Genomic DNA, 13,199 nt, shown 5'->3' on the forward strand with positions numbered 1-13,199 from the left:
GGGTTTGCTTGATACCCACCTCTACGAAAATCACCTTCCTGCTTTTTTTTTTTTTTTTTGTATTTAGCTGCATCCAGACTATTTGGCCAATAATCAATAGCTCTTGAGTCTGTTTCATAATGATTTTTATGGACATGCATATCTCGGACTCTGGCCTGAATCAGCTCAGGGCACTGAGGCTTAGGAATAATCTGTAAAGAGTCCTGTAGGGGGATCGGATATGTCACAATATTTAAGCCACGTCTTCTGATTTTTTATGTGAAACTTATTAAAGTTTCCTAACACTCTTAGGAAAGGTGTCTTGCCCTGATTTCCAAAGAACAAACAAGGCACAGGAAGTGAAGGGTTTCTCTAGTCACGCAAGAATCCTGGGGCTATGGTGAAGATCAGAAATGTGACGGGTCCAATTCCAAGTTTTTAAATTTCGCCAGGAGAACATGCCCCCCTCCCTTTAGACTAATAAGTCCTATTAACCCAGGACTTGATGTTGCTATTCCAATCCAAGCATAAAGGTCACTTTCAGTAATGGGAAAAGGACACATTTGCATACATCACTGGTAGTCCATTGTCCTGCGAACACTCCACTAGCTAAACAAAGGCCTCCTCTCCCAGTGTCATCTCAGGCGAATTCAGAATTCTTATCTGTCTCGATGGTCCTGAATACATGGTCCGTGTCACAGTATAAAAATATGACTGTCAGCTCAGGGCAAGTTTGTGTTACTCTAAATGCCACACGAAGTGTCTGTGTGTTTCAAACGTCATCATTTACTATAGACAAGCATTTTCCCCCCATGACCCTCTCTATAAATCCTAATTTTAGGAGGTGAAGGGGAAACAGGATTACTTGTGTTGGTGGAAACGTGTGAGGCAAGTGCCAATGAACGTATTGATTATTGCAAATTGCAACGTTGAGTTGGGTTGGGTTTTTTAAGCAGCTGTTCCTTGTTGGCAGAAAGCAACTCCTGCCAGATAAGAAGATAAACATCACTGAGAAGCACCACAAACTTCTGTCTCTTTTCAGCTTTTGTGGTGATGAATTGAAGGGCCGGCATCCTTCCCCCGAGGCTGGACCACTGGACGCTGACTGCTTTCATCTTCCCTTCAAGCTGTCCTCATGCAGCGTCCGTCCTAATGTCTATTTCTTCCCAGTCTCCAGGCCAGTGTTAAACTTCAGATGCGGGAGAGGACTGGACTGGCTACTGGCACTGGAAACTTTTTGTTGTTGTTGTTGTTGTTGTTGAAGAAAAGGGTGGAATTTAATCTTTATTTACAGGACACTGCAAGATATGAAATTCCACAATTAGAAACCCACGGACAGGAGAAGCTTCATACAGTCTGTACGGTGTGGAACTGTTCAAGTACAGTTTTGTTGTAAAAAGTGCTACAGTAACAAACCACATTTAAAAAGAGTTCTTAGTAGAGAAATAGTAAGACAAACTTAAACCAAACATAGCACACAACAAACAACTTTACGCCTCAGCTGTACAATCTAAAAGTTAAAGGTCCCAGCAGTGCCATCCTGGACTTGGAATGTATAGACTTCAGAGGTAGTTTCTGGCACAACATTTTGATCTTCCTCTTCCTCTACAGAGAAATACTTCTCAATCAGATTTAATGAAGCTTTGTACACAGACTCATTTTCATGGTTTTGTAGAGCTTCAGTTTTGTCCAAACCTCCACATTCTTCAGTCATTATACTTAGTTTCTCAGTTTCACCTAATTTCTCAGCAGCCTGAAAGATATTTGAAATGGCATCCAGAATAACCAGAATAATCTCGGTATCTTTCGCAGTTAAGAGGTTCATCAATGGTTCTATTGTTCCACCGCTTGTGTAATTGGTCACAGCCCCTACAGCTTCCTTTTGCGTCTTAAAGTCTGCCTTGGAGAGAATGCCAACAAGGAACGGGACTAACCCATGGTCTACAACTTGCTGCATCTGGTCCTGGCGGCCAGCCGTGATGTTTGACATTGTCCACGTGCTTCCTGCTGAATATTAGTTTCGGAGTTTGTTAGCAGACTGGGAAAGATGGCAAGTGCTCCCGCATCTATTACAGCCTGAGTCTGCTCGTCTGTCCCAGTGACAATATTTCCTATGGCTCTTAGCGCAGGAGTCACAGTTGGCAGTTCAGCAGCTCCTAAAAGCTTCACAAGCTGGGGCACAACCCCTGTCTTCACAACCATTTCAATTCATTCATTTGGACTGTCAGTAAGTTAGGCAATGGCCCAGCAGGTATCTGCTAATACTTCCGGATCATCGTGATGCAGGAGACGAACTAAAGTCAGAAGAATCTGCTCAACAGCATCCGAGGGGGGTGCAGGATTCTTGTTGCGACAAAGGTTTGAAAGTGTTCAAGTAAGATTATGTAAGTAACCACATGCTAAAGATGACATATCAGGAACTGCAAGAAGAGCTAACAGCAGGTCAACTGCACCAGACTTGATAACCAAGTCTCGAAACACCCATCCATCACCTGCAATGTTCCCTGGAGCCCACACAGCTTGTTCACTGATGTGAGTGTGGGGCGATGCCAACAGAGAAATGAATGCTGGGACAGCACTGCCATCTACCACCGCCTTGGTCTGTTCTGATGTCCCAGAAGCAATGTTAGTGAGGGCCCAAGCAGATTCAAACTGAAAGGGACTACAGTCAGTTCTGCCCAAGAAGGACACAAGCTTTGGAATCAAACCAGCCCGGATTATGCTGTCTATGGGGGGCTACCTTTCCCTAGAAAGCAGTTTCCTAGCAGCTTGACTAGCTTGGAGCTGGCTTTCCAAATTGTTGCTATTTATACCTTTGACAATGTCATCAATAGACCAATTTACGGTGCCCTGGTTGTTGCGGTTTTCCTGCAGTGGACAAGCAGCGTCATCGGGAAAAAGAGCTGACATTTCTCCTTTTCAGCATCTGGTGGTCCTTCTTGGCTTTCCTCAGCTCCACATTAACTTCTATTCGGTGCCGCCTCATTTCTGAACTGTCTTTTCCCCTTGTTCTTGAATCCGTTAAGGCGGGCAGCTGGTGAATTAGCATTCTCATCAGTGGACATGGTTATGAGACAAAGGGAGAAAGCTCCACAGCCGGCTCAGGCTTCCACGGGAGGCGGTGTGGTGCGCACAAGCTGCGGGTGAGCTGCTCTCAAAACGTCCACCACGGTCAGCCAGAAGACGGTGTCTGGAAACTTTTCTCCGTGAATGATTTTTATATGGTTTTGGCAGACACGTGTAACAGCGGAGAGAAAGATCCTGCTGGCGGGAGAAAATAAAACCTTAACATAACTGTAATGGCCTGAGTGGTGTTTTACATGTTCTGCTTGCTCAAGATTTATGTTAAAATCAACCTTGCAAAAGAGGTTTTAAAAAAGTCTATCAAGCTGCCAAAATTTCAACAGCTCTTTCTTTCCTATCCAATGACAGTTGGTTTAACAACCTAAACGACCTGGTACGAACTGGCATTTCCCAGCAGTCAAAGACATTGCAGGCCTGGTCTAATTTCACCAAGTAATTTTTCCTTTACTTTGCAGATGCCTGAGTCCTTTTATTCCTGCCCTCCCTCTCCCTCCTCTCTCCCCCTTTCACTCTTATTCTAGCCTCATTCTGTCCAAACTTGGACAGGGCCCAAGGGAAGTGATAGTAATTAATCAAAAGTCATTGAAATTAATGTTTTAATTTGGAGACCACATTTGGAAATGCTCTTTCTTCACCCCATACCCCTCCCCTCAGGCATCCCTGCCAGGCCCTCATCTTGTCACGATCTCTCCGACACCACTAATTGCTGCTGGCTTCTTCCTGAGTTGCTAGTTGTCACTGCTCCGCGGGCACCCCCTCCCTGAGCAGCCTGCTGCCGCGGCCCCCGGCGGGTGGACCAGTCATCAGTGCTGCTCTGGGAACCCCTGCCTCCACGCTCCAGGACTTCTTCCACCCAGGAAGAAGAAACACCTCTGCACCTGCGTAACTCAGCAATATGCATCTCTCCCTCAGCTGCCTAGTTAATTTACCCTGCAATGTACTTTTTCAATCTCTGCCTCTGACCATCTCAGGAAACAAGTTATTTTCTGCCTAAAAATTTCCTTCTTATAATTTATATTATACTCACCACGCATGAGGACTGTCTCTAATAAGAAGCTGGTCTAACAACAAACCAGGACTGTTTTCTCTCTCTCTCTTTCTTTTTATTTTTTAATATATTCATCATGGAGACGCCACCTGCTTCCAAGAAGAAGCTGAGGCAGCAGAACCGGGAGGGCAGGTAATGAGTTTTCATGCTGATGCGGTGCCTCAGATGCCCGGGAAGAGAGGAAGGGCTACGAACGACAGAGGGCAAAAGTCAGGAACCACCTTCAAGGAGGAGGGAGGTTGGCCAGCTGTTTTCCATTCTGAGTGTGGCCAGAAGAGAAAGGACTCAGCTGAGCTAATGACATCGCAAGAGAGGACAGACTTGCCTGGAAACACGGGTCCAGGTCTGAGGCTGCCCTGCCTCCCTTGGGACGATAAATCCCCATGGGGAGGACCAGGTGGGGCCCCTCCGGACACAGTGTTCAGTGCAGGGACTCAAATCCCTGCTTGGACTAGGAATCCTCTTGAGTTGACTTGAATTTGTAGTGTTTTATATTTGTTTTAACAGTTTTTAAACAAAAGGCAATGGTGATGACCATCAAAACAAGGGAATACGGTACTGAATCGCTCGGGGCTGCTGTGGCTGCCAGCCCTGCGTCCCTGACTCGTGCCAGCTGCGCACGGTTATCAGGCATCCAAACAAGCAGTAAAGCCCACAGTGCCCTACGGGGGTGGCAGGGCTGTCATCACAGAATCTTCCGCACACGGGACTTTCAGGTCGGGGTTTCCTACTGTGAGAAGTGACAGTGGTTATTCCCGGAGAATATGGCATGTTGGAAAAGGACGCCTGTGTCCTGTGAGGATGAATCAAAGATGCAATGATGCAGGGGGTGCCAGTGGTTCTCTCAGTCAGAATGACCCCTTGCCCCACTTCTACCAAGGCAGCTGCGAGCCGCTGAATAGCATTTGGCCCTGGTCCTCCTGTCAAGAATTGGGGGACCTAAGCAGAGGAGTGACAAGATTAAATCTGTGCTTTAGGAAGTCGCTCTGACAGCGGCAGGGACCATCCCCCCCACTGTGGGGCTGTATGCACCAGACGAGGTGGCCAGTGCCCTCGATGACGAAAGAAGTGGTCCCTGTGCTTTATATGACTCACACCAGGAGGCAAGGCTCCTCACGTGTGGCATCCAAACAGGGTCTAAGTGTTAACAGTGATTATCTCCAGAGAGTAGGTCATGGATAATGTCCTTCTTTATAGCATTTTATGTTTCCCAAATTATCTATCATAAGCATGTTTTACTTTTACAATTAGAAAAGTTCTCTTTTTTTCAGCAAACATATTACCAAAAAGTTTAAACTAGCTTCAAATTTCAAAAGAATTTTAAGACTCAGGCCTAGCCCCTTCACCCTGCATCTAGTCAGTGTAGTTCTAGAAAGTCATTCCTGGGACATCTGTGATCGCACCACTTGGCAGCACCTGCCATGCTGGCGGCCACCTTGTGGATGTTGGGCAACTCACCCAGGTGCTGTTTCAGCCTGCTGGCCTCAGCTGGCACGCTGGCCATCCTGTGCTGGAGCTGTGACAACTGTCATCCCGTGGGGAAGGGGCCACAGGGGTAAGATCAGAGATAGAACAAAGATCCAAGAAACAGGATCTGCAAACTGAGTGCAAGGCAAACCGAAGGGACAAGCTGGGTTTGGGGGGCTTACAAGAGTCAAGAGGTGGTGGCTGAGGGGTGAGTCAACACTGTGCAACTCTCCCCACCCAGGTCTGGAGAACCCAAAGGTCACCACAGAGCTGAAAGTCAAAGCCAAATTAGTAATCATGGCAATGGCAGCTCCCAGAGACAGGAAGATCTTGATCTGGGCAAATCTTGACTCAAGTGTGAAAGCTTTTCTACCCTTCCTGCTGTTGGAAGAAGGTGAAATGTTTGCAACAGCTCAGCGACTTGACATGCCAGGCAGATTCTGACATCCAACCAATCATTTGGTTGGGTTCATTCATTCAACTAATACTGCTGTAGGCTGACTATCTTCTCAAAATTCCTACATTGAAACTTAAACCCCAGTGTGATGGCATTAGGAGGTGGGGCCTTTGGGAGGTGATTAGGTCATGAGGGTGGAGCCCTGATGAATGGGATTAGTGGCCTTATCGAAGAGACCCCAGAGAGCTCCTTCACCCTTTCCTCCATGTTAGGTTACAGTGAGAAGCTGGAGGTGGTCTCTCACCAGACACTGCATCTGCTGGTGCCTTGATCTTGGACTTGCAGCCTCCAGAACTGTGAGAAATTAATTCCTGTTTATAAGCCACCTTGTCTATGGTACAGGGTACAGCAGCTCTAGCTGAGCAGGACCCTTAATGAGCACCTACCATGTGGCAGGGACCACGCCTGGTGCTGCAGACAGAGAACCAGAAAAACAAGTTCCTGACATGCATTATGGCAGTCCTTGTATGCCACCCTGCAATAAGTCACTCATCATTTGCCAAAAGTTGGAGCATATTTCAATTGTCCTGAGGTGCTGCTTTTGTACTGTAATCTGAATCGTACCGGGTCTTACAGTTGCCAAATGATTAAATCAACGGGATGTCCTCCTGGCCCCTGTGGTAAGCAACATGGTGGGGGTGGTGAGTGCCATGTGAACTTTCCATTCCAGTCCCTTTCTCTGTGACTCAGATTTCTGTGGGTACATGAACTGGAATTTCGTAAAAAGTTAACTTGTCAAATAACACAACTCTGAGAAATCTGTCTGGATCTTGATACAATCTTCAGCATCCCTCATTCTGGTCCACTGTGATGGCTATGTATCAGTGATGATGGTCTGAGACTGACCTTAGGAGCTGACGAGAATCAATAGCATTATCAGTGCTTCTTTTTTTTTTTTTATTTCTTTTTTTTAATTTCTTTTTTTTTTCAATTTAATTTCTTTTTTTTTTTTAATGGAGGCACTGGGGATTGAACCCAGGACCTCATGCATGCTAAGCACACACTCTACCACTGAGCTTTACACACCCCCGTCAGTGCTTCTTGATAAATCTGGAGGTTTTTGAGAAGTGATACTTTAATCACGGAGTTTTCAGGTGTTTTTGTTAGGTTAGGTGAAATCCTCCTTTTGTGCCTTCTTGAGAGACCCTGTACCCTCTCTTCCGTGGCATTAACCGCAGTTGAAATTTTACATTTCTGTGTGTGTTTATTTAGTTAATGTCTCTCACCGTTTCGATGGTAAGTCACGAGGGTAGTCACCATGGCTGTTTTCTCTCACCATCTTATCCCCTGAATCAAATATAGTGCCTGGAACCAAGTAAGTCCTCCACAGAGGTCTGTGAAAGCGTAAAGGGTCAGAGCAGGGAAGGGGAGAATGAGGAGGGATAGGAAACTAGACAAAGGCCGAGAAGCCTGTCCTGCCTCTGCACAGCGATGTGTGTTTCCCATCTGAGGAGGTTAGTTTTGCATCAGCTGAGTTGAGCTGAAACGGTTCCCCTGAACCCTTTTCCCAGCGAGGTAGCGGGTGAGATCTGGCCACAAGACACACACACAGAGTTTGGACAGCGGAAGCGGACTCTGAAGGTCAGGGTAGGAGGACAGCAGTGCCTGTCCGTGACCTGCAGGCCCCCTTGTCAGACCGGAGCAGCACCTGGCCAGCAGCTCCTTCATTTCCCACCAGACCACCTACCTGCCTGACCTCCTTTGAGGCCTTGGCTAGGGGTGCACACGGTTCCAAGGCAAAGGACACCGACTCCTCTGCAGGCTTCCTGGGACTCAAGGTTACTGGTAGGGAGAGAAAATTCAGATTCCAGTTTGTCCCTGTGGGTTCCAGTTGATCCTCAGTCTCCTCCATTTGCATTCAGATTTTCCTCCCAACTGCCCGCCCTGTGTACCTGATGGGACATCCCATCGCTGCAGGCTCAGGCGGCAGGAGCCCGCAATCGACTAATCCCTATAATAAATCCTTTCTTCCAAGTCACTCCCGGGGCTGCGGCTTCCCTGAGAGCCCCCAGATGCACCATCAGAGCAGTTTGAGTCTCTTCCTTTTGGGGGCAGTTGCCCTTATGAATTAAGTGCTTTCCCTACTGACATTATAATCATCTGTGGTATTCGCTACCAATTTCTACGAGCCTTGCTGAGAATCCACCCTTTGTCACACAGCTGAGGCCAGGATTTGAGCCTAGATCTGCCTGCCTCTAGTATCTATATTCTTATTATCAAGCCATGCTTTCTTTTGCATTGGTAAGGTTTTAAGTTGGACACATGTCCCACTTAATTTTTCACCCATGAGCCCTGATAAGCTGAGGTTTCATTTGAGAAAAAAATACAACATGTAGGGCTGGTTTTGTTGGTTGGTTGGTTTTAGCAGATACCAGTTTATTCGACATAGTGCGTGATCCAAAGCATCTGATATCCCACCGCCAGCAAGATGTCCTCTGTCCCTATTACAAAGTACTTGATACCCTGAATATAGTTACTTCAAGGTTCTTGTTCTTCTTCTCCTATGTCTAGAATTAAACAGGTTTCTCCGTGCAGCACACATTTCACATTCACAAAAGGCTCTGGGGAGAGGGGGAAATAGGGTTTATAACTGCCCCCAGAACCAAAGGCATTTAATGTTAAAAGATGAAGCACAGTAGCCTCACCCCACAGACATTCTTGGAGGTTCAGAATCCTGAACTGAGTGCACCATCGTTGGTCCCACGTGGGATTCATCGTGACAAGATAAAAGACACTGATTTCCTTGAAAAAACAAAGTACAGAATGAATATAAAGACTCATCACCAACACCACCCATCCTTTTCTTGAAAATAATACGTGAGGAGAATTAGTTTACATGATTAGAATCACCCAAGGTTCACACATGGGAAAAAACAGCTAAAAAATAATCTGTCATAAATTCTTACTATGAAATCACAATAGAGTAGCACATACTCTGAGAATTTTTGAATTTGCTAATTTATCTTCCATAGGGCTGCTCAGAGACACCAGCTGCAGTTTCTTCAGCACTCAAAGGATCCACATTCCACTTGCCTGTGACTTTTAAGTGTGAGATGTCATGAAAGGGGGACTTGAGGAAGTTGATTTTCCAAAAGTGAATTCCCAGAACTGTCTTCAAGGACCATCGGGCGCTTAAGCCCAATACAGCGCTTTTCAGGATGCAGGACGCTCCTGGCTCACCATGGTCGCTCCCGCACAGCAGCTCCGTCAGCTTCGTATGGCTTCTCTTGCACCTACCGCAGCACCTGGCAAACAGCAGGTGCCCAATAAATGTCTGTTGTTGAACAGATGGGGTGTGAGCAAGTTTCATTTATTCCACCCAGCATTTCATCCCGCCCAGCATACTGTTCTCTTTATTTCACCACAGCTCTATCAGCCTCTTGGAATATTTTGACATATTTTTAAGTGTAGCAATTCTTACTTCCCCATTAGGTTGATTAAACAGTGATATGCTTAGTAGTTACGGCCAGATTTGGGAAATCTTTATGACAAAGAAATGAGCTGCGTCTGCCCTGTCTGACTCAGATGTCTGCCATGAGCAAAACCCCAGAGTACATGAAATGATGTAATCAGAGTCGATTTTTTAAATATATTTTACTTCTCATAAAAGACTCCCATTTTCATAGGTGGGAATTACATGGCTTCAAAATACCCTCAGAATTAAAGGGAAACTTTTGTACAGTCAGATGACAAATGGTTTTCTGAGATGTCACTCTTCAGGGATGGTCCCAGGAAAGGATGCTGTGTATCAGAACGCAATCTCTTTCCAAAGTGACACATGGTTTCTCTGACAGGCTCCGTCATCTGGCTGCTGGTGACAGGTTTTTTTTTTTAAGGAAGTTGAAGTGCGACTTTCCGTGCTTCCTGGCCATTTGGAATTTGACAGTGAATTTGCTAATTTATTTTCCATATAAAACATTTATTTGCTCTTTATGAACCGTGGATTTCGTTTCTATCAGGCCGGCCCCTTTGGGGGATTAACAAACTGCCAGTGATTTTTGGTAAAGCCTTTCCACCTTCAGAGGTCTTGCTAGTCTCAGAGAACTTGATACACCGTGAAACTATTCAGCCCTTTTCACCTCTGTGATTGCTCAAAAGCAGTAAGTGGTGTTCCTACAGTTAGCAAATATTTATTAGGAACATACCACGTGCAAGGCACCAGAGAGACTACAAAAACAGTGGAGGAGAGAGGCCCTGCCCAGGTAGTGAAGGGGGAGCATGTGGTGAAAGGTGCAGGTGGTTGTGCTGGGTGATCCAGGAGGGCTCCTTGGAGGAGGTGGGCTAGATTTCCCTAACCCCTGGGCAGCTGCAGGCTGTGAACAGAGGCCAGTGGGGGCTGATGACCAGAGGCCTAGAACAATGCCTTTACTACAATTTTAAAGCAAAGATTGACGGCTTAGTAAATAAACTGGCAACAACAGGGTGGAATAATATGATCTAAAAATAAATCCGCAGCCAAAATCAAAAGGGCTGGAAAGGCCACAGAGTGACTTCAGTTCACACTTTCCATGATTTCCTCAGCTTCAACCATCTTATCTTTATTCCATTCTCAGTATGCTTTGGAAGGAGAACTTGTCTGGGACCTAAAGTGATTCCAGGCCCAAACTTGGAGTCAGGCCAAGTGGGGCCCCCGTCAGCTTGAGAGAGAGAAGCTTAGCAAAAGGGTCATAACACCTGCCTGGACAGATTGTTCAGAACATTAACTAACTCGGGTGTGTCGGGGCCGAGGCACAGAGCTCCACGAAGGCAAGGTCTGCTTCCTCCAGTTCAGCAAGTTCGGAGGGACAGAAAGGCGTGTCTTCCAGTGGGGCCAGGCGACCGGCATGTGACGGTGAATGCCTACTGAAAGAATGACCAGATTCATGCAACAAGGGTCCTTCCATTCCACTTAAAAGCTGCTAACAATTAAATCAATGTGGCATTTGTTTTATATTCCAGTGACATTTGAGCTCAATTGTTTTGAAGAAATAGAACAGAAAATGCGTTTATCTGCTTGATCTCATGGCAGATGTGTGAACAGTCCTGGTCGTCTACCCAAATTGCCAAGCATGGCAGACGAGGCCTTCCGTAAATGTGGGGAGCTAGAATGTAGTCAAGAGAATGCAACAAATACTTTGACATGACAAATATTTGGCTGCCCAGTTCAAACTCCCTTTTCCTCCCATAGGGTTTTCCTGGGTCTTTACAGTAAGTGCCCCACCTCCCTCCATGTAGGAATGAGTTCAGGGGAATTTTTTAAAAATATAAACAATACATTGGTTTAAAATATACTGGTGTTCTTGAAAAGGAAGGTAAACCACCCAGCTGAGGACATGGTTTCCAACTCTTCTTGCTCAAAGAAGGGGCTTTGCAAGTTTGATAGGTGAGTGTTGAAATTTGTAAAGAGATATTTCAAGCCCCAAGTATGCAGTCAGCTTGTTGGCACATTTTAGGAAGAACAGTATCTGTAAAGACATCAAAATTGGCAAAGGAAGGCCAAAGGATTACAGAGTGCAGCGTATCAGAATATGAGAGCAGGATGGAGAACATGAATGTTGGCAGTAAACCTGTCTCCGTGTGATTCCTTGGTGCTCTGGACCCCACGTGGGTCAAATTAACTTCACGGTTCAAGGATATCCTGTTTTCCGAAGCGACTGTGCTTTGAACAATATTGTAGCATCCGTTGGAAGTAAAATATAACCTGTACCAACTTACGTGTATTTTTTTTTTAACTTTGCCTCAGCAACACCTTCAGATGTTTGAAGAGCTGGCAGCAGAACTTTGGTGAAAGCTGATGGTCTCCAAGAGAAACAAGAGGCCCCTGCTCCAGGCCACGTGTCGGGGAAGGAAGAGCGGCTGGGCAAACACTAACGTGGCCACGAAGACAACGGCCAGTGATTGCCTGACACCCACAGAGGACAGACATTGCTCTAGAAATGTTTTCTTTCCCTGACTTCTTCTTAGATTTGTTCTCTGCCTATTTGCAGTTTAAAAAAAAAAAAAACACCCTTTCAAGATGGCCACAGAAATATTCTCCTATGTTAAAACAGAACAAGTGAGGGGTTGTGATTCACTTATGGGGCCAGCTCTGGCTACAGCCCAGCTGTAGTGTTGCTCTTGGGGACCCTGGAGAACTGGGAATAATGCAGGGTGAACCTTTACAATACAGGGGCTTTGTGCGCGGTGGAGGTGGGGAGGGAGGGGGAACTTGGCAGGGGGAACTTGGCAGGGGAGAGTAACACCTTCTGATCAGACCACTTCTCTCCACCCCAGTTCACGGGTGTGTTCCTGGGCCCTAGTAACTCCCTAGGAGCAGATTTGTAAAACAAAACAAAAATAGAAAATCTCCGTGAATGAGTATTAAAAGATTCAGTGTGTGTGTGTGTGTGTGTTGGGGGTGGAGGAGCGTGCTTGCTAAAATGTACATATTTAAGGTGTATAGCCAGAGATTATATTAAATTAGGAAAAATAACTGATGTGCACAGTCTTTCCACTTCAGAAAGCCTTTCTAATTAGGGGAGAACGGCCCTGTGTAGTCCCCAGAGGCTGTCTGGCAGACTACCTAGTAAGATTACAGAAAATTTTTCTTTTCCCTTTTGGGAAAGTACAGGGAGAGGGAAGTGAAGGCTAAGTCTGAGTTAACAGCAATAACCTATCCTTTCAGATCTCTCCTGTTGACTTGAATCAAATCTCGTTTCTGTTCTTAGCTTTAAAATGTTTTTCCAGCTAAAAACATAAAAGCAGAGATGCCTATGCCTGTTTCTGTTAAAATAAATGTACATTATTATTTTTAATGAGAAACGTAGAGGTTATATAAGCTTACTTGTTACATTGTTCTATTTAAGTGTCTGAGTTCAGCGATAGAAAACGGCAGAAGCATGCTCCATGCCCCTTGAGCTGAGCTTGACCTGTTAGAGTTGAGGAAGTTCACCCCTAATTAACTTCAAATGATCAACTTCAATTATTTTTGATAAATAATACTGTGTAATCAAATTACCACTGAGTCATCTGGCAGTGCTGCAAAATGGATCATGTAAATCATGGAACTACTTTTTTTTTTTAATGTAGTCTACAAAAAAAAAAAAATCACAAAGTCAGCCACAGGCTAGAACAATATTTTAACCAGCTCTGAAAGACAAGATTATCATGTATAAAACAGAAAGAGATCATTCAAATTCATAAGAA

The 13,199-nt window shown here is 45.5% G+C and overlaps 1 pseudogene; it reads right to left on the reverse strand.

Moving 5' to 3' along the window:
• Window positions 1-1,377: 1,377 nt before the first annotated feature.
• On the reverse strand, window positions 1,378-3,160 carry LOC116279853 (importin subunit alpha-1 pseudogene; annotated as a pseudogene).
• Window positions 3,161-13,199: the final 10,039 nt, after the last annotated feature.

Source organism: Vicugna pacos, chromosome 35, assembly GCF_048564905.1.
Source record: "Vicugna pacos chromosome 35, VicPac4, whole genome shotgun sequence".
NCBI classification, from domain to species: Eukaryota; Metazoa; Chordata; class Mammalia; order Artiodactyla; family Camelidae; genus Vicugna; species Vicugna pacos.